Source organism: Lissotriton vulgaris, chromosome 7 (assembly GCF_964263255.1).
Source record: "Lissotriton vulgaris chromosome 7, aLisVul1.2, whole genome shotgun sequence".
Taxonomy (NCBI): Eukaryota; Metazoa; Chordata; class Amphibia; order Caudata; family Salamandridae; genus Lissotriton; species Lissotriton vulgaris.
Window position 1 is genome coordinate 21,292,384 of NC_141695.1, and position 21,956 is coordinate 21,314,339.

Genomic DNA, 21,956 nt, shown 5'->3' on the forward strand with positions numbered 1-21,956 from the left:
CCCCTGCGTCACACCCCTTCCACCTCACACTCTGATATGTAAATATGTTCCTAACATGTCATGTTGTATTGTAATCGACTGTTCAAGCTCACATTACTCACAGCTCAGGGACTCGGTGCTACTGCACCTGCTGCACACTTGGTAGGTACGCCCCTGCCTCACACCCTTCCACCTCATATGTAAATATGTTCCTAGCATGTCATGTTGTGTAGTACTAGACTCTTCAGGCTCACATCATTCACAGCCCTGGGTCCCAGTGCCACTGTACCTGCTGCACACTTGGTAGGTATGCCCCTGCCTCACACCCTTCCACCTCACACTCTGACATGTAAATATGTTCCTAGCATGTCATGTTGTGTTGTACTAGACTGCTCAGGCTCACATCATTCACAGCCCTGGGTCCCAGTGCCACTGTACCTGCTGCACACTTGGTAGGTATGCCCCTGCCTCACACCCTTCCACCTCACACTCTGACATGTAAATATGCTCCTAGCATGTCATGTTGTGTTGTACTAGACTGCTCAGGCTCACATCATTCACAGCCCTGGGTCCCAGTGCCACTGTACCTGCTGCACACTTGGTAGGTATGCCCCTGCCTCACACCCTTCCACCTCACACTCTGACATGTAAATATGTCCTAGCATGTCATGTTGTGTTGTACTAGACTGCCCAGGCTCACATCATTCACAGCCCTGGGTCCCAGTGCCACTGTACCTGCTGCACACTTGGTAGGTATGCCCCTGCCTCACACCCTTCCACCTCACACTCTGACATGTAAATATGTTCCTAGCATGTCATGTTGTGTTGTACTAGACTGCCCAGGCTCACACCCCTCACAGTCCTTCATCCCCTCGTCTGTGGTGCCTCCACCACTGCTTCTGCTCTTGTGTTAGTGTGGACAGCACTTCTATCCGCAGCTGTGCAAAGACACACAAACACACAGAGGGTTGTGTGTCAGAGTGTCATTCACAAAAATAATGTCTGACTTTAAAATTCTCTTCCTCTTCTTTACTCCTTTCTCTATCTCCCTCTCTTTCTCTCTCATCTCCTCTTTGTTTCTCTATTACTTTTTTCTCACTCTTTCTATTTCCCTTTCCGATTCTCCTTCTTCCCTCCCTCCCTCTGTACCTGTCTCTCCCTCCTTCTCTCTGTACCTGTCTCTCCCTCCTTCTCTGTGTACCTGTCTTTCCTTCCTCCTTTGATTTCTCTGTACCTGTCTCTCCCTTGTCCCTCCCTCCATCCCTCTGTACCTGTCTCTCCCTCCTTCCTGACTCTTTCTCTCTGCACCGGTCTCTCCCTCCTTTCTGACTCTATCTTTCTGAACCTGTCTTTCCCTCTTTCCTCCCTCTATCTCTCTGTACCTGTCTCTCCCTCCTCTGTACCAGTTTCCCAGTACAACCTTCATGACAGACAAGGACGTCTCCCTGGACAGGTCTGCCCCAGGGTGAGGAATGAGCCTGGAACAGAAGATTCCTCTTCAAGGAGAGATTTACAGCTTCATCCGAGAGAGACCCTGTGTCTCCACAGAGGTGGGAATATTTTACCCTGTACCTTTCTACACCCCCATTTTATTTTTTTATCCAAATACATATGGTTCTGGACATTTACAATTTAATTACAAGACTGGTACAGAGCAGTGTTTGGTATGAATGTGTGTTTTGCAGGGCACTACTTCACATATATTGAAAAACTCCTATGCTCTTGGACAGATCATTCTAAAAACTCTGAAAATAATTAAAGTTTTCTAGTGCCTACTCCATTTGAGAGAATGCACCCTTTTATTATTCCAAGGAGACAATGAAAGATGGAGGCAGAGCACAGGGTGGAGTAGTGAGATGCAGTGGAGAGAGAGGGTGGGTTTACCTGGTGCTTTGACAATAGAAATATGGTCCTACCTATAACTGCCCAGTTACTACTGGGATATACATCTATATAAAATACATGTATGTATATAAATTGGAAAAACACCAACGGTTAGAATGTAATTATAGTCAGGTGAAAATTTCAGTGTCAACATAACATTTTGAACCGAAAAAAACGGAGATTCACCAGTTACAATAGAGCGAACTATAACTTGCACCCCTGCCTTGCCCTGCTTATGACCTCACATATGACATCACTCATGACATGTTCTATGACATCACTTATGACATCACTAATGACATCTCAAATGACATAAACAATTATGGCATTATGTCTATGAAAGTAAGTGCAAAATACCTCAGAATAATATGCAGAATCATTAATGCCATCATACAAACAATCCCTACGGGCGAAGCTTCTGTTATTTGCAACATTAACCCCATTCCATACACTTCATGGGTAGCCGAGTTCATGTTGAGTATGAGCCACAGATAAAAGGGTAACCTATCTTGCACACAGTGTTCAATCTGTGTACAACTGTTTAGGGAAAGTTAAGTTCCTGCAGATAATTTGATGTGTACATTTGCAAAGCGCACCATTGCCCTGGGGCGTCTTGGCGCTGCAGACAGGAGGGTCAAGTAAGGTTGCCAGAATGGTGTGCAGATCGTATCAATTGGAAAAGAGCCCGGTTTTCAGCGCCTCTCTGAAAGATAGAAGTGTGGGGCTGCTCTTTCTGGTGACCCGGAGTAGGCTCCAAGTCTTGATTTTCCCTAACAGGAAGTTTCTTCCGCCCCAGCGTGCTCTCTTAAACCTGGATGTTTGCAGAAGTTTGCTGTGTGCTGATTTTAGACTTTTAAACTGCGCATACAGTGCTTTATAGGCAAGACATTGGGATTTAAACGTAATCCTCATGTCCACTGGGAGCCAGTGTAGGGCTCTTAAACAATGGGAGACTGGCTCAAACCTGGGGATGTCCAATACTAATCTGGCTGCCGCATTTTGCAGGCTCTGCAGCCTTTATAGACACTGAGATTGGATCCCCATGTGCAGAGCGTTGCCGTAGTCCAACCTGGACAAGGCTAGTGCTGTAACCAGAGTTTTTAGGGATTCAGGTGGGATGAATGGCTGAATTTTCCTGATCATTTTTAGGATGAACCAAATGGTTGAGGAAGGGTATTGATCTGACTGTTGAATGTTAGTTTAACATCGAAGATGAATCCTAGATATTTTACCTTAGGCACTGGGACTAGGCTGTCACCCAAACTGGCGGGCCACCATCTAGGAGACCAAATAGAAGAATCAGAGCCCAGCAGCAAGACCTCACAGTTTCCGCCGTTCCATTTTAGACAGTTAGACTGCATCCACAGGTTAACCTGTGTCATGCAGCTATTGAAACAGTCTGCTATCTCATCTAATTTCCTTGAGACTGACACCACCAACTGGGTGTTGTCAGCGTAAGAGACCACTGAGAACCCAAACTCCCTGATGATTTCGCCAGAGGGGTCACATATACATTGAAAAGTGTGGTGCTCAATAACGAGCCCTGTGGCACACCACGAGAAGTTTGAAAGGCTCGGAAGCAAAGGCTACGGCTTCCACTGAGAAAATCCTATTGGCAAGAAAGGATGACAGTAGTTCGAGGGCGGTGCCTCTGATCCCCAACTCAGAAATCCTACTGATTAATATATCATGGTTCACAGTGTCGAAGGCTGCCGATAGATCTAACAAAATCAAGGTGGCCGTACCCCCTGTGTCTATTATTGCTCTTAGTTCCTCTGCAGCCTTGGCCAGAGCTGTCTCACTCCAAACCCATATTGGCTGTCCGTATAGATAGTTACTCAAATTCCATCTGCGATGGTACAGGCATGTGTCAGAGCAATAATTTCAGCCACCTGAGCAGAATATACTCTGTTCAAACAGGCAACTTCAACCACTCCCAAAATGGTACATACAGCAAAAGCTGCTCTCAGATACCCTTCATTGTCTCTTAGGCATGAACCGTCAACAAAAAGGATCAAATCAGATTCAGATAACGGTTCATCAACAATGTCAGGTCTGGGTTTGGTAGATAGTTCAGTAACATCCAGACAGTCATGCTCTTCACAATCTTATCCTTCCTCTTGTGGAAGAGGCAGCAATGTAGCAGGATTCAAGGTAGTACAGCATTTTAAAGTAACATTTTCAGAAGCCAATATAACTTGCTCATACTTTGTAAGTCTCTTATTCGTTAAATGCTGTGTCTTTGTTCTTGTCATTAACAGTTCTACTGAATGTGGTACATACACCACAAGCACTTTGGTTGAGTTTGGCTTTCGCCCAAATCGTTTTTGTCCGTCAGTGCCCCCGTTCAGAATCAGCGCGTAAAAACGATTTGGGCGAAAGCCAAACTCAACCAAAGTGTGAAGTGGAGTCCTTTGGACATATTAAAGTGGACACTATAACAGAAGACCCCCGTAGAACCCCTATGCGGGTTGGAATTATCAGCGCATACTAATTAAAAGAAAACGGAATTGAAAATAGCCTTGAAAAAGTCGTTGGGTTCTGGTTAGAGGCGGCAGACCCGAGAGCAGAGGACGGCCCGGGACCAGGGTTCGATTCCCGGCGCGGCAGGTTTCTGGACCAGGGTCAGCGGACTCGATAATTCTCTCACCTCGGTGCCCACTCTGATCAGCGATCACACTCGGCAACTCTGGGCATTAGCTTGCCTCATCTTCACTAACGGCCCCACCAGACCGCCGGGGATGCCTGGTCTCACCCTGGAGATACCCATTAAGGGACCATCTCTCAGGGAAGCCAGGAAGGGTTTCGCAGCGGTCGAAGCGCCTTGGGACCCTACGGGTAAGTAGTGCGCTATATAAATGCCTATACATACATACATACATACTCCCGGTCACGACGAAACACGTGTCGGCTGTGTGGAGAACTTCCAGCATTCAAGAATAAATATAATATCTGTATCACCAAGAACTACGTATTGTGATTGTGTCAAACGGGTGGCAACACCTATACATAACTACATTTTGATATACGTGTGCTAAGGAGTGTGTTTCTTCTTGAATGGAAGACATGCCAGGACTAGAATTTAAGGGCACATCATTACATGAGTTGAAGGCAGAAAAGCTCCTGGGGAGAGGGCTCATCAGCACCTCAGATGGAGGGAGCATCATCACGTGGGATGGAGGGAGCATCAGCACCTGGGGAGGAGAGAGCATCAGCACCTCAGATGGAGGGAGCATCAGCACGTGGGATGGAGGGAGCATCAGCACCTGGGGTTGAGGGAACGTCAACACCTGGGGTAAAAGGAGCATCAGCACCTGGGGTGGAGGGAGCATTGGCACCTGGGGTGAAGAGAGCATTAGCACATGGGGTGGAGGGAGCATCAGTACGTGGGGTGGAGGGAGCATCAGCACCTGCAATTGAGCGAGCATCAACACCTGGGATGGAAAGAGCATCAGCACCTTGGGGGGATGGGGGTTCATCAGCACCCTGAGGGAAGGGCTCATCGGCACCTTGGTTGGAGGGCTCATCAGCACCTTGGGGGGGAGGGCTCATCAGCACCTTGGGGGATGGGGGCTCACCAGCACCTTGGGTGGAGGGCTCATCAGCACCTTGGGGGGAGGGGGGCTCATCAGCACCTTGGGGGGAGGGGGGCTCATCAGCACCTTGGTGGAGGGCTCATCAGCACCTTGGTGGTGGGCTCATCAGCACCTTGGGGGGAGGGCTCATCAGCACCATGGGGGGAGGGCTCATCAGAACCTTGGGGGGAGGGTTCATCAGGAACTTGGGGGATGGCTCATCAGCGCCTTGGGGGAGGGCTCATCAGCACCTTGGGGGGAGGGCTCATCAGCAACTTGGGGGGAGGGCTCATCAGCATCGCTTGTATAGGGCACACCCTTCTTGGGTTGGAGGACCTGTGAGCACCCGTGATAGAGGGGCTCATGAGCATCCACGACAGAGTGTATGCTGGCACCGAGAAAGAGGACACAGCAACAGCTTGGGTGGTCTGAGGGCACATCAGCACTACAGGTGGAGGGCGCATCATCACCCGGGGTGGAGGGCTCATCAGCACTACAGGTGGAGGGTGCATCATCACCCGGGGTGGAGGGCTCATCAGCACTACAGGTGGAGGACGCATCATCACCCGGGGTGGAAGGCACGAGGGGACCAGTGTTTGTGAGCACATGAACAGTAGCGGTCTCTTGTGCAAAAGCATGAGGGCTAGAGGGACATGGGTGAGAGATGAGCACAACATCTAGGAAGGAATGAACATGGGCATCTGGAGAGAAGGGAGCATCAGCGCCAGGCTGGAGGGAGCATCAGAACCTCAGATGGAGGGAGCATCAGCATGTGGGATAGAGGGAGCATCAGCACCTGGGGTGGAGGGAGCATCGGCTCCTCAGATGGAGGGAGCATCAGCACGTGGGATGGAGAGAGCATCAGCACCTGGGGTGGAGGGAGCATCAGCTCCTCAGATGGAGGGAGCATCTGCATGTGGGATGGAGGGAGCATCAGCACCTGGGGTGAAGGGAGCATCAGCATGTCAAATGGAGGGAGCATCAGCACGTGGGATGAAGGGAATGTCAGCACCTGGGGTAAAGGGAGCATCAGCACCTGGGGTGGAGGGAGCATTAGCGCCAGGGGTGGAGGGCGCATTAGCACCTGGGGTGGAGGGAACATCAGCACCTGGGGTGGAGGAGCATCAGCACCTGGGGTGGAGGGAGCATTAGCACCTGGGGTGGAAAGAGCATCAGCACTTGGAGTGGAGCGAGCATCAGCACCTGGGGTGGAGGGAGCATTAGCACCTGGGGTGGAGGGAGCATCAGCACCTGGGGTGGAGCGAGCATCAGCACCTGGGGTGGAGGGAGCATTAGCACCTGGGTGGAGGGAGCATTAGCACCTGGGGTGGAGGGAGCATTAGCACCTGGGTTGGAGGGAGCATTACCACCAGGGGTGGAAAGAGCATCAGCACTTGGAGTGGGGCGAGCATCAGCACCTGGGGTGGAGGGAGCATTAGCACCTGGGGGGAGAGCTCATCCGCACCTTGGGGGGTAGGGATCATCAGCACCTTGGGGAGAGGGCTCATCAGCACCTAGGGGAGGGCTCATCAGCACCTTGGGGGGAGGGCTAATCAGCACCTTGGGGGAGGGCTCATCAGCACCTTGGGGGGAGGGCTCATCGGCACCTTGGGGAGGGGTCATCAGCACCTTGGGGGGAGGGCTCATCAGCACCTTGGAGGAGGGCTCATCAGCACCTTGGGGGGAGGGCTCATCAGCACCTTGGAGGAGGACTCATCAGCACCTTGGGGGAGGGCTCATCAGCACCTTGGGATGGGCTCATCAGCACCTTGGGGGGAGGGCTCATCAGCACCTTGGGGGGAGGGCTCATCAGCACCCTGGGGGGAGGGCTCACCAGCACCTTGGGGGGAGGGCTCATCAGCACCTTGGGGAGGGGGGGCTCATCAGCACCTTGGTGGAAGGCTCATCAGCACCTTTGGGGAGGGCTCATCAGCACCTTGGGGGGAGGGCCCATCAGCACCTTGGGGGGAGGGCTCATCAGCACCTTGGGGGAAGGGCTCATCAGCACCTCCGGGGAAGGGCTCATCAGCACCTTGGGGGAGGGCTCGTCAGCACCCTGGGGGAGGGGGGGCTCATCAGCACCTTGGTGGAAGGCTCATCAGCACCTTTGGGGGAGGGCTCATCAGCACCTTGGGGGGAGGGACCATCAGCACCTTGGAGGGAGGGCCCATCAGCACCTTGGGGGGTCTCATCAGCAACTTGGGGGGGTGGGCTCATCAGCATCGCTTGTATAGGGCACACCCCTTCTTGGGGTGGAGGACCTGTGAGCGCCCGTGATAGAGGGGCACATGAGCATCCACGACACGAGTGTATGCTGGCACCGAGAAAGAGGGCACAGGAACACCTGGGGTGGTCTGAGGGCTCATCAGCACTACAGGTGGAGGGTGCATCATCACCTGGGGTGGAGGGCTCATCAGCACTGCAGGTGGAGTACGCATCATCACACGGGGTAGAGGGCATGAGGGGACCAGTGTTTGTGGGCACATGAACACTAGGGGTCTCTTGTGCATCAGTATGAGGGCTAGAGGGACATGGGTGAGAGATGAGCACAACATCTAGGTAGGAATGAACATGGGCATCTGAAGAGAAGGGAGCATCAGCACCAGGGCTGGAGGGAGCATCAGCACCTCAGATGAAGGGAGCATCAGCACGTGGGATGGAGGGAGCATCAGCACCTGGGGTGGAGAGAGCATTAGCACCTGGGGTGGAGGGAGCATCAGAACCTCAGATGGAGGGAGCATCAGCATGTGGGATGGAAGGAGCATCAGCACCTGGGGTGGAGGGAGCATCAGCTCCTCAGATGGAGGGAGCATCAGCACGTGGGATGGAGGCAGCATCAGCACCTGGGGTGAAGTGAGCATCAGCACGTCAAATGGAGGGAGCATCAGCACGTGGGATGAAGGGAATGTCAGCACCTGGGGTAAAGGGAGCATCAGCACCTGGGATGGAGGGAGCATTAGCACCAGGGGTGGAGGGAGCATTAGCACCTGGGGTGGAGGGAACATCAGCACCTGGGGTGGAGGGAGCATCAGCACCTGGGGTGGAAAGAGCATCAGCACTTGGAGTGGAGAGAGCATCAGCACCTGGGGTGGAGGGAGCATCAGCACCTGGGATGGAGGGAGCATCAGCACCTGGGGTGGAGCGAGCATCAGCACCTGGGGTGGAGGGAGCATTAGCACCTGAGGTGGAGGGAGCATTAGCACCTGGGGTGGAGGGAGCATTAGCACCTGGGGTGGAGGGAGCATTAGCACCTGGGTTGGAGGGAGCATTAGCACCAGGGGTGGAAAGAGCATCAGCACTTGGAGTGGGGCGAGCATCAGCACCTGGGGTGGAGGGAGCATTAGCACCTGGGGGAGGGCTCATCCGCACCTTGGGGGGTAGGGATCTTCAGCACCTTGGGGAGAGGGCTCATCAGCACCTTGGGGAGGGCTCATCAGCACCTTGGGGGGAGGGCTAATCAGCACCTTGGGGGAGGGCTCATCAGCACCTTGGGGGGAGGGCTCATCGGCACCTTGGGGGGGCTCATCAGCACCTTGGGGAGGGCTCATCAGCACCTTGGGGGGAGGGCTCATCAGCACCTTGGGGGGAGGGCTTATCAGCACCTTGGGTGGGGCTCATCAGCACCTTGGGGAGGGCTCATCAGCACCTTGGGGGAGGGCTCATCAGCACCTTGGGGAGGGCTCATCAGCACCTTGGGGGGAGGGCTCATCAGCACCTTGGAGGAGGGCTCATCAGCACCTTGGGGGGAGGGCTCATCAGCACCTTGGAGGAGGGCTCATCAGCACCTTGGGGGAAGGCTCATCAGCACCTTGGGAGAGGGCTCATCAGCACCTGGGGGCGGGCTCATCAGCACCTTGTGGGGAGGGCTCATCAGCACCTTAGGGGGAGGGCTCATCAGCACCTTGGTGGAGGGGGGGCTCATCAGCACCTTGGTGGAAGGCTCATCAGCACCTTTGGGGGAGGGCTCATCAGCACCTTGGGGGTGGGCCCATCAGCACCTTGGGGGGAGGGCTCATCAGCACCTTGGGGAAGGGCTCTTCAGCACCTCCGGGGGAGGGCTCATCAGCACCTTGGGGGAGGGCTCGTCAGCACCCTGGGGGAGGGGGGCTCATCAGCACCTTGGTGGAAGGCTCGTCAGCACCTTTGGGGGAGGGCTCATCAGCACCTTGGGGGGAGGGCCCATCAGCACCTTGGGGGTAGGGCCCATCAGCACCTTGGGGGGGCTCATTAGCAACTTGGGGGAGGGCTCATAAGCATCGCTTGTATAGGGCACACCCCTTCTTGGGGTGGAGGACCTGTGAGCGCCCGTGATAGAGGGGCACTTGAGCATCCACGACACGAGTGTATGCTGGCACCGAGAAAGAGGGCACAGGAACACCTGGGGTGGTCTGAGGGCTCATCAGCACTACAGGTGGAGGGTGCATCATCACCCGGGGTGAGGGCTCATTAGCACTGCAGGTGGAGTACGCATCATCACCCGGGGTAGAGGGCACGAGGGGACCAGTGTTTGTGGGCACATGAACACTAGGGGTCTCTTGTGCATCAGTATGAGGGCTAGAAGGACATGGGTGAGAGATGAGCACAACATCTAGGAAGGAATGAACATGGGCATCTGAAGAGAATGGAGCATCAGCACCAGGGCTGGAGGGAGCATCAGCACCTCAGATGAAGGGAGCATCAGCACGTGGGATGGAGGGAGCATCAGCACCTGGGGTGGAGAGAGCATCAGCACCTCAGATGTAGGGAGCATCAGCATGTGGGATGGAGGGAGCATCAGCACCTGGGGTGGAGGGAACGTCAGCACCTGGGGTAAAAGGAGCATCAGCACCTGGGGTGGAGGGAGCATTGGCACCTGGGGTGGAGAAAGCATTAGCACCTGGGGTGGAGGGAGCATCAGCACCAGGGGTGGAGGGAGCATTAGCACCTGGGGTGGAGGGAGCATCAGCACCTGGGGTGGAGGGAGCATCAGCACCTGGGGTGGAGGGAGCATCAGCACCTGCAATGGAGCGAGCATCAGCACCTGGGGTGTGTTGGACCTGGCCCTTCTGGCAGGTTCACCCCTAGACTTTTTACGTTTAATGGTGACCTGGTGATGGTGATTTTTGGGTTCTGCGCACTTTCACTGTGTCCCAGTGGAAAGTGCGTGCGCACTTTGAGTGCATGTGGTAAGGTTGGCCTGCCCTCCCATAGGAATGCATGGGGAATGTATGTGTCCCTGGTAGTTCCTGATGCGTGGGGTGTACAGGTTCGAATTTGATATGTGCAAACTCGTGAGAGTGAATGCTTCGCAATGATGTATGTGGCATGAGTGTGTCTTGTGTACAAATGCCACTTCTAGGAGTTGGCATATTAGTGTAAAATATGCCTGGCGTGTGATTGGCTGGAGCTGGCTGGTGAGCCTGGCTCCAGGAAGGCTGGATGGGTCTGCCCGGTGGTGAGTGGGAGATTAGCATGCTGATGGCTGGGGAGGAGTGTACCTGTGTCCTGAATGAGGCTGGGTTTTCCCCAGACAATGCTGGCTCCGCCCCCTGTGGTGCGTCTAATGACCCTAGCCCTGCCAGTGAATGAAAAGGGTGAATGAGCACATCAACAGTGCTCACCAACCAGCTGCGACTGGTTTCTCCCCTCACCCTGTGCCAGAACAAAGGAATGTGGTGTATAAAACTGGGGCTGTGTCCCCACAGAAGTTGTTCTCTTCCAGGATCCTGCCTGAGGGTGCTGCTGCTGTTGCTGGGCCAGAGGACCGCCACTTGGATTGTCTCCCTGCCTGGAGACCCAGTGAGCTGGCTCTGGGCCCAGCCTTGCCCCCCTGCCTGCTTTAAGGAACTTTGCTCTGCCCCTAGCGCTTGGGAGCGCTGTGCCTTCACCCCTAGCGCTGAGAGCGCTGCAAATCGTCTTTGAGCGCTGGGAGCGCTTTACTTTCCCCTTCGCGGCTGCCCACGCCGCTTTCTGATGATTTTACAGTCCCCTGGCAGGTGCCCACCCTGCCAAGGATCTTGCACTGTACTCTGCCACTAGCGCTTTGGGAGCGCTTTACTTATCTTAAAACTGGTGCCCACCCGGCATTGCCCGCTGGAATTGTCCCCGTTGCCGCCCGGCCGCGACCAGGAAGTCAGGCAGGCCGGGGGTGGGACTGCGGGACATCCTGTGACCTCATTCCCCGGGCCGCGCTCTGATTGGCTGCCGGCCCGGGACAGGAAGGAAGAAGCCAGAAGCTGCCGGGAGCCGACCCCGGGATCCGGTGCATGAAGAGGGAGAGCGGCGCCTGCCTTCTCAGGGCTCCCGGGACCAAGGGAGAGCCCCGGAGCCCAAGAGCCGCCGCAGCATGACCGGGAGCAGAGTGGAGCTCCCCTGTGTGGAGAGAGCCCCTGAGGAGCGGGAGCTACAGCACCTTCCCGCAGAGACCCGTGAGTGGGAGGCGTGAGGAGGGGGAGGCGTCGGGGCACATTGCTGGTGCCTGAACCCCCCCCCCCCAGTGCGAGGGCCAGGGTGTACAGAGGCCCGAGGGGCCCTCCCTCAATACAGAGTCCCCCAGACCGGGGCTCCTAGATCGTGGCGCCATATCACCAGAGCCTGAGAGGCTCCATCCGGGGGCAGTGTGGCGTGCACCCAAGAGAGGTTCTGGAGGGCTGCATTGTTCTTTGGAGCCTGCGAGGCTCAGGGCAGCATTTGTTTTCAGAGCCCGAGAGGATCGTGGCGGCCATTGTTGATTTAGAGCCCGGAGGGGCTTAGGGGGTAGTTCAAGTTGCGCTGCAAAGCCCAGGAGAGGCTCACAGGCCCCACTGTTGTTTCCAGAGCCCCGAAAGGCTCAGAGGGGGCAGTCATTTGTTTAGAGCCCTGAGAGGCTCAGGGGACACTAGTGCTTTGTTCAGGGCCTGGAAGGCTCCAACGTTGTTCCCACCCTTTTCACCAGTTGCCCAGCACTTTGTGGGCAACTGCCACGTTTAGGCCCCTGCCATTTGGGACAGTTCTGGTGTTCCTGCCTATGGACAGTCACAGGTGGTGACTTATGTGAGTTTGGCGCAATTGTTCATTTTCTGCACCTCTGAATGTGTTTTTAGGTTTAAAGTATTTTTATTGAATTGAATGAGTACAGAGAAAGCAAATCAACATACTAGGAAGAATGATTGCACAGTGTCCCAGGAGGCGATCCAGATGAGTGCGTCATGAACCAGATCTATTCAACGTGGCCTCCTGCAGCATAGACTCAGCCAAAACCAGCACAATACAAAACAAAGATAATGCAGTCCCTCTATACTCCTTCAAATTTTTCCAAAACTACCCCCCCAACTCCCACACTCTCCCCAAACCCCCCCTTCCCCACCCTCCCCATCCAGAGCTTGTCCTTCTTTGAACCTTCCGCCCACAACGCCGTCCTCCGGCGCCTCCCACGCCCGGACAGCGACCTCTTAAGCAGTGTGGGCCAACGGCGGAGTGAGCCTCAGCAGTCGGAGGTACCTTGGGCATGTAAGTTCTCTAAATTCTGTGGTTAGCAGAGCATGGAAGGGTTGCCACAATTCCTCAAATTGTTCTACATCCCCCGCCACCATAAGGGATAGTTATTCCATACCCAAGACATGCCACAGTCTATGTAGCCAACCCGCAACAGAGGGGAGGACAGTCGAGCGCCAGTGTATTAGAATGTTTTGCACTGCGGAGCCCAACGCTATTGCAATTTGTCTTCCCTTACGCGACTTCAAGGGATACATCAGCCCATTTGGGAGGCCTAACAGTGTGTAAGCTGGGAAGCGGGGGAGCTCTATACCAAGGTGCGTGTCAATCTTATCAAGCACCTCCTTCCAGTAGGATTCTAGCAGGGGACAGTCCCATAATACATGTGTCAAGGTGCCCAACTGTCCACACTCTCGCCAGCAAGTGTTCTCAATATTGCGATTCATCTCGTGTAATCTACCCGGAGTATAGTACCAATAAGTCGATACCTTGGTGAACGTTTCAGTAAGCCCTATATGGTACGCAGAATGCCTAGCCCGATACGAGATCTGGTCCCATTCTTTGTGGCTCAGCACCCTTCCCAATTCTCGGTGCCATCGCTCCCTACCTGGGTTGTGAAAGTGGAAGGGTGGTGGCTGCAATAGTTTATAGAGATCAGAGATGTGTTTGATGTCGGACGTGCGTGTGAGTAACCACTTCTCGTATGGCGATAACCTCCTTTCAGCTAGCTCCCGCACCTCCGGCTGTAACGCCCAATGCCTCACCTGCCAGTAACGCAGTCTGTCCGATTCCGACAACTGGAATTCCTCCTTGAGGCTCTCAAAAGAGAGTACCCCACCCGAGTCATACATTTGCGAGAGCGCCCTACAACCGGCCATGCGCCAGTGTGTGAAGGCCCCCGGTTCCATCCCTGGAGTAAAGTCCGGGTTGTCCACGATCGGCGTAAGCGGGGAGGGAAACGTAGTGAGCTCATGGACCCTGCAAGTGGCGTCCCACACTACCAGTGGGACCCGCGTGACATAGGATGCATAAAGATTAGGAGGGCGATGAGCCCTGCGCAGAAAAGGCACTTCCTGCAGCGGGCGACCAGCGACTGCCTGGTCCTGAAAGAGCCAGGGTTTGTCCGACTCCCACCTACTCCACTCCACCAGATACCGCAATTGCGCCGCTTGAAAGTACTTGCGCAGATCCGGGACACCCAATCCCCCCGATTCCGGAGCCAACGTCGTGAGAGCTCTCTTAAGTCGAGGTTTGCGACCCTGCCAGATGAAATGGGCTATGTCTGCCTGAGTCTGCTGAATCCATCCCTTAGGCGGTTGGAGTGGCAGCGCCCGAAACAGATACAAAACCTGGGGGAGGATTGTCATCTTGACCGCCGCCACCCTGCCAAGCCACAAAATCATGCCCTTGCCCCACCGTCCCAACTCCTCCTTGATCTTCTTACTCAGGGCCCCATAATTAGCTGTGAACATCGCCGGTAACGTGGGAGTTAACAGTATACCTAGGTACTGTACCTGGTGCGACGACCAGTGCATAGGGAAGAGCCCCTGCAACTCCGATCGTGTGGTAGCCGTTAGGGAAAGATCCAATTCCACCGACTTCCCCATGTTCATGCGGAAGCCGGCCATCGACGAAAAAGCCTCTAGTTCGCTAATACACGCGGGGAGGGCTCGCCTCGGATGGTCCAGGGAGAAGAGCACGTCGTCAGCATAAAGGCTTTTTCACCCCTGTTGCGTCCGGGTTTTGGCGTATCCTCTGAGCAAACGGTTCCATATATAGGGCGAAGAGAAGCGGCGACAGCGGGCAGCCATGTCTGGTTCCTCTCTCAATGCTAAATCCATGGGAGTTACAACCGTTTACTCGAACCACAGCAGTCGGAAACCTATAGCAATTAAAGACCATAGTGCGGAACTTTTCACCAATCCCCATCCTTTCCAGCACTCTCTCCAAATAGGGCCAGTGCACCCGGTCGAACGCTTTCTCAGCGTGGACAGAGAGCAGCATGTGTTCCCCCGGGATTCTGGAAGCTTTCTCTAAAACGTGGACTATCCGTTTGGTATTATCTACCGTCTGTCTCCACGGTATAAAGCCCGCCTGATCTGATTCCACTAATCCAGGCAGATGGAGTGCCAATCTCGCCGCCGGAATCCCCGTATACAATTTTAGGTCAATATTAAAGAGAGAGATCGGCCGGTATGAGCCGCATTTGGTCCGGTCTTTTCCTGGTTTGGGGATAACTGACACTGTCGCCTGCAGGAGATCGGCTGGGATGGCGCCCGAGGTGGAGAAGGAATTAAAGAGTCTGGGCAGAATGGGCGCCAGCACGTCACTGAATGTCTTATAAAAGAGTGCGGGATATCCGTCCGGGCCCGGAGCTTTGCCATGCTTAAGCCTGGAGATGGCTGTAAGCACCTCCTCTACCCTGATCTCCCTCTCCAAGTACTCCGTTTGCGTCGTCGCGAGGGACGGGAGGGTGATTGTGTCTAAGTAATCCTCTGTGTTTCCTTCCCCCTGGAGATCTGCAGTATATAGCTGGGCATAGAATCGCCGGAAGGTCTCTGCTATCTGAGAATCGTCAGATACCATCGCCCCGTCTACAGCCTCAATCTCTTTCACCCGACGACACTGGTGAGACTCTCTCAATTTATGCGCCAGAAGCCGGCCAGACCTGTCCCCTCCCGTATAATACGCGTGCCGCAACCTTAGCGCCGCATACTCGGCCCTATCCATGTCCAACGCAGACAGAGCTTTCCTCGCCGCTTTCAACTGTTTCCAGATTCTGGGGGCCCCCGTGCGGCGGTGCACCTGCTCAAGTTCCCGGACCGCTTGCGTCAGTTCACGCTTCTGACGCCGTACCTTGTTCTCTGCCGAAGAGACCGCGATGAACTCACCCCGCAGGACCGCCTTAAGCGCTGCCCACTGAGTTGCCAGCGAGGTCTCCCCATTATCATTATGAGCCTGGTATTCTCTAATCGATTCCCTTATGCATGCCACAACCAATTTCTTATGCAAGAGCGTGTCCCTAAGCCGCCACACCCCGCGGGGGGTCGGCGTCGACGGCAGCGAGAAGACGCCCGAGACCGGCGCGTGGTCCGACAGAGAAAGGACCCCAATTTCAGATGCAGTGGCTAAGTCCCGGACCGGGCCAGTGACCAAGATATGGTCCAGCCGTGCGTAAGTTTTATGTGCATGAGAATAATAAGAATAGTCCCTAAGTGTAGGGTGGAGGTGGCGCCATAGATCGTGAAGATCAAGATCCGCTAATTGACCCTTCCCTGCATGTGATAGTTCCCCCGTCTGCGGATAACGCTGTGCTGATCTGTCCATAGAGGAATCGAGCACCATGTTCAGGTCCCCCCCTATAATGACATGCCTGTCCGGGGACGCTGTTATGTCCACCAGGGCAGAGTGAAGGAAGCGTTCCTGATGGTCATTCGGGCTGTATACTGTCCCTATAGTGAGCGTCAATGACCCCAGTTTGAACCTGTACGCCAAAAGCCTCCCTTTCTGCTCTGCGAGTTTGTGGAGCACCTCCCCTCTAAAGGACCCAGACACCAAGATCGCCACCCCTGCCGTTTTAGAGTTGTTCGAGGAGAAAAACTGTGTGGGGAAGTTGCGCGAGCGCATCCTATGGCAGTCACGCGCCAGCAAATGAGTCTCCTGCAGAAGGTGGAGTGGTGTGGCTCACTGGTTAGAGGCGGCAGACCCGTAAGCAGAGGACGGCCCGGGACCAGGGTTCGATTCCCGACGCGGCAGGGTCGTGGACCAGGGTCAGCGGGATCGATAATTCTCGCCTCGGTGCCTACTCCAGTCAGGGACCACACTCGGCAACTCTGGGCATTAGCTTGCCTCATCTTCACAATGGCCCCCCCAGACCGCCGGGAATGCTTGGTCGCACCTTAGAGATACCCATTAGGGACCATCTCTCAGGGTGAGCCAGGACGGGTTCCCCAGCGGTCGAAGCGCGGAGATACTTCTCCGGGAGTCGATTCTAGCGCTATATAAACCCACAATTAAATTAAATTAAATTAAATTAAGGCATATGTCCGCCTGCATAGCCTCTAGCAAAGACAAGACAGCTCTTCTTTTAACCGGATTATTGAGTCCCTTAACATTCAGGGTCAGCACTTTAAAGGGCATCATAATTAATCAAACCAAAGCGACAAGAGCAAATAAGCAGTAGCCGTAAAAGACAGCGCCGTGGCCAGACGAGTCCGGGAGCCCCCTTCGGGGCAGCATGCACACAACAAGCGCTCTGGATGGAGCCCCCCTCCCCTACCCTCAGCTTCCCCCCCACTCCCCGTCCCCGAACCCCGCCTGAAACTCCCCAACCGCCTCCCACCCAACTCTCCCCTGCAAACCACAACCAACCCAACCCCAACTGTTCCCCTCCTCCCCCCCCCTCTACAATCCGGGCCCAAGGACCCATTGTCCCAGTCCAGTCCAGGGTGGACAAGTCTGTGGAAAAGTATCCAAATGGACGTCCAGCCACAACCCAAACACCCTCCACCCTCCCTCCCCCGGATCCCCCAAACCTGCTACGTCAGTGGCGTTTCATCGATCTCCCCCCCCCGGAGTTCTCTCAAGCTGTCAAAGCGACCTCGCCGGGTGCAGTAGTCCTATCCACCTCCTGGATCACCTCAGCCATGTCCGCTCTGATCGTGGGTGAGTCCGGACGTGCCAAGGACGCGGAGGGGGGCCTTCGTGTCACCGATTGCCAGCCATCCCTGGTGGTGCGACGTCTACGTGGGGTAGGGGCCGCGTCGTCCGTCGCGCTGATCCCCAAAACGGCACAAACATCCTGCAAAGAGCGAAGCTGGTGGAGCGTTCCATTCCACCTGAAGATTAGCCGGAAGGGATGGCCCCAAGAGTACTGCGTGTCGTGGTCCCTCAGGAAGTCCGTGGCGATTTTGAAACCTCTGCGCTTCTGGAGCGTGATCACCGAGAGATCCTGAAAGAGGGCAATCCGGTGTCCCCTAAAGCTGAAGGACTGTTGCCGTCTAGCTCCACTGACAATCCGTTCCTTCAAAGGATAGTCCGGCAGGAAGGCCAAGATATCCGGCGGGGTGGCCGAGGCTCAGCGCGGCGGACCCACCCTGTGAGCCCTGTCAATCCTAATGACGAAGTCCGCCGGCTCACTCAAAATTTCTCAAAAGAGTTCCTGCAGATATCCTGTCGTGTCCTCACCTTCTTCTCCGGATGGAACGCCCCGGACCCTAATATTGTTTCGGCGGGAACGGTTTTCAAGATCCTCATTGCGCGCCTGGAGGTCAAGCTGCTGGTCTTGCAGGCGCAGCACCTCCTGCTGCAGTTGCGTTATCTCCTCGTCTCGGGTATGACCCGCCTCTTCTACCGTGGCCACTCTTTCGCCCAAGCCATCGACTTCTCTGCGCACTTCCCGCACTTCTCCGGTCACCTCCTGTTTCAGTGCTTGGAAATCGTCCCTGAGCGTGCTAAAAAGGGACTCCAGGAATGACCTGGTCACCGGGGGCTCGCCACCCCCAGCCCCTTGGGAGCTACTTGCGGGGCTCGAGGATTGCTGGCCCCTCTCCTGCCTCGCCGGGCCCCTCGTTAGCATGTCCTGCAGGGTTCGCTCCCCCTTCCTGTTTCCTCTGTTGCCAGCCATGACGCCCCCCTGAGCGCTCTCTCGGGGTAGCTCCAAAGAGGGAAGCGAAAGTTCTGCGCCGGGCCAGCCCAGTCCAGTAGGGAGCCTAGAGCCGCTGCAACTCCTCCCCGCGTCACTTTGCGTCCCACCTCCTGATCCAGGAGTCGGGAGTGTATCCCAGCGTAAAAGCTATAGAGCGCTGGAGGGTGCAATAGTGTCCTGTCCACTCACCGGGCTCCGGCTCCCCCGCTCCGCACTTCCGCCGCAGCTCCGTCAGTGTGCGCAATCGACGAAGCCTGAGCCTTCACACAGACCTGCATTCACCGTCAGGCCGCTGTACCCTGGCCATGAGACGGAGATGTCCTGTCACCGGACCACGGTCCCGATGCCACCCCAGGGCCCACCCGGGCGCCCTTCGCACTCTCCACGCCTGAGGCCGATCCGCCCCAGCGGCTTCCCCTGGAACGTCCGGGCACCGCGCAGGTATGCAGCTGCGACCGTGTGCCACCAGTCCTAGTCCCCAGACAAATATGGCGGGTCGCCGGTGCGATCAGGCTTCTGCGACGGCCACCGGCCCCCACATATGCTCCTGGGGCGTCCGGGCCTCTCCACTGCTTGGTCTGTTCTGGGAGCCTTGTCGCCACGTGGGCCACGTGGGCGCTGTGCTCAGGCCTCAGTCCTGCTCCCCGGAGTAATATAGCGGGCCGCCAGTGTGTTCAGGCTCCCGCGACGGCAACCGGCCCCGTGTATGTTCCTGGGTCATCCGGGCCTCTCCCGTGTTCGGCCCGCCTCGGCCGCTCTGTAGCCACGGGGGCCTCGGGTGCACGGTGCCCAGGCCACGGTCTCAGTCCTGCTCTTCCGACCCCCGAAGCTCGCTAAGCGAGGGCTCCGGTGTCCACCTCTCGGTCTCCTCCGGCGTGCCTTCCGCACCTGGCGGTCGCTGCCCTTTGGGCCCTTCCGTTGTCCTCCAGCGGTCACCGCCGCAGCCCCGAAATCCGGACACCGGGGACGGCCGGGGGAATCCTCGGACTAGGCCACGTCCCTGGTCTTTCCCAGAAAGATCAGCGTGCAGGTACTCTGCTTTTCCCCCCGCTCGCGGCTACTTCTCGCGCCACTCTGGGCGCCAACACACTCCTGGGCGCCACTCGCGACCACAGCTCCTCGGCAATAGACAGGTGCCCCCACTGCCTCATCCGGGACGGAGCGCTGCGATGCTCCGGACAAGCGCAAGGCAGGCCGGCAAGATGGCCGACCAGCGACTACACCACACTCGGGACCGGTCGAAAGGCAGTTTCTCTGCAGCTCCAGAGGTCAGAAGCAGTGCGTAGTCCGATCTCCCTTCATCCGCCGTCACCCCAGCGCCGTTGGCACATTGTAAAGTCTGTGTTTTTATCTAATGTGTTTTGGTGTAATACAAAGGCTATTTTTATATATAACCTTGTGTGGAGTTTCCTTTGTGGTGGGCCTTGGGTGTTGTTGCTGGGGTGCTTGTGCAAATACTTAACTCACATCGCCTCCAAGTTTAGCCTTGCTGCTCGCGCCACGTTACCTAGAGGGTGAGCAGGGGTTATCTTGGCGTGTAACTCCCTTGCCCTGACTTGGGAGTGGTGGTCTCTTACTGACTTTGGCGCAAGCCCTGGCCAGCCAGGGATCCCATTTCTAACATTGGCGGCAGCGGAAAGGATAAGGATTTGTGTTTGCGTTGTACCACAGTGGCAACTGGCCGCACTACAAAACTCTACATTTTAGATGACCACATTTTGGGGATTATTGTTTTCAAAGTTCGGTTATTTCTTTTCATAAGAGTATCATTTGCAAATTGTGTCCAGTACATTTGTCCCCCGCCCTGCGCCCAGAGTTTGGTACCTGTGTCACTTGTGGTCAGGTTGAGAAAATCAGGGGTGGTAGAAACTGCCTTACCGGTCCGAGGGGAGGGTTGTGTGTGGATGAATGGTGTGTTGCCCTGGACAAATGAATGTGAGTTCTCTTTGATAGGGAGCTGCTGAAGACTTTGAATTGTGTACTCTTGCTTCAGCTCTGACTGTTAGGTCCCCTGTGTTGCACGTGTCTGTGAGCATCCTGCCAAGATGGAATCTTCTTTTAACCTCTGTGGCCTGTTTAGGTACAGTATGCATGATTTGGTGCGGTTTTGTGAGGAGAGAGACATCACAGTGAAGGAGTCAGACACCCAGTCCAAGCTTAGGGACACCCTGATCCTATGGCAGAATTATGACTGGGAACGTGAGCACAGTGAGAAAGAGAGGGCCCGGGTCGCACGCCATGAGAGTGGTGGGTCTGAGGGGAGCCCTGAAGAGTCTGAAGAGGAGGATGGAAATGACAGTGGATGGGCACCAGCAGATAGTGAGGACCCCATAGATAGGGAGTCCCTTGCTGGGTCCAGCGTAGGAGGCAGTGCCTCATCCCTTTCCCTGTCCCCAGATGCGAATAGGAGATTAGCCTTAGAGGAGAAAATGGCTTTATGGGCTCATGAGTTGGGTCTTAGGACATTGGCCCTTGAGCAACAAAGGCTAGAAACTGAGAAGGTCTTAGCACAGGAAAGGATGGCGGCGGCTGAGAGGGCCTTTGCCAGAGAGAGATTAGCTCAGGAGGGTAGATTGTCCCCTGAGCGCAGTTTTAATTTTCTGGGTTCCCCAGGGAGGGTTGAGTCCAGTGGTGGCAGCTATTTAAATTTCAGTGTAGGAAATCCCACTCCCAGTTCCCAGGGTCTGGTACCTGTTTTCCCAGAGGATGAGCATAGGTTAAGATTCAGGGGCAGTAGGAAACTGTCTCACCAGTCTTGGGGGGAGTTTGTGGATGAATGTCAAGAGGCACTGTCTGAGTGGTCATTGGTCCACACAGAATCTGATTTTGTCAAACTGTTTGATCTGGTTCTCAGAGAGCAGGTGCTCAGTAGTTGTTTGCCAGGGTTGCGCCAACACCTGTTGGAATATGGGTTGACTGATCCAGACACCCTTGCAGAAGAAGCAGAGCGCTGGGAGAGTGCCAGAGGTTCTGTAGAGTCATTGGAGAGTGAGTCCAACAGTAGTTGTGCAAGTATCTTCCAGCCCAGCGTGGTGGAAGAGGCTCAGTGTAGCCCAGCTAGGTCCCAGTATAGTGAGAGGGGTGGAGAGGCTGACTACCTGGCTCAGTGGAGCAGGAGTCAGTGGGAGGCTGAGAGTCCCCAGATGCCCGAAGCCCTATCTCAGAACTTGGGTGGTTTCTTGAGGGAACACCAGGTTGGGTACCTAGGCTGTCCTGTTAGTACACTTGAGGAGGATCTCCTAGTGTCTAGGGAACCTGGAGCATCTGTAACTAGAGCTCCAGTGGTTCCAGTGTCCGGCAGTGCTGCTCCAGGACGGAGGGCACAGAAGTCCGAAGTGAGGAGTGATTGGGGGATGAGTTTCCCAGTGGATGCACCAGTAGACAGGGACTAGCCAGTTGGGCTAGATCTTCTAGGGGGG

General features: G+C 55.4%; 1 pseudogene; it reads left to right on the forward strand.

The window, feature by feature from the left end:
• The window catches only part of LOC147700543 (uncharacterized), a 171,295-nt pseudogene that overhangs the window by 81,648 nt on the left and 67,691 nt on the right, over positions 1-21,956 (forward strand).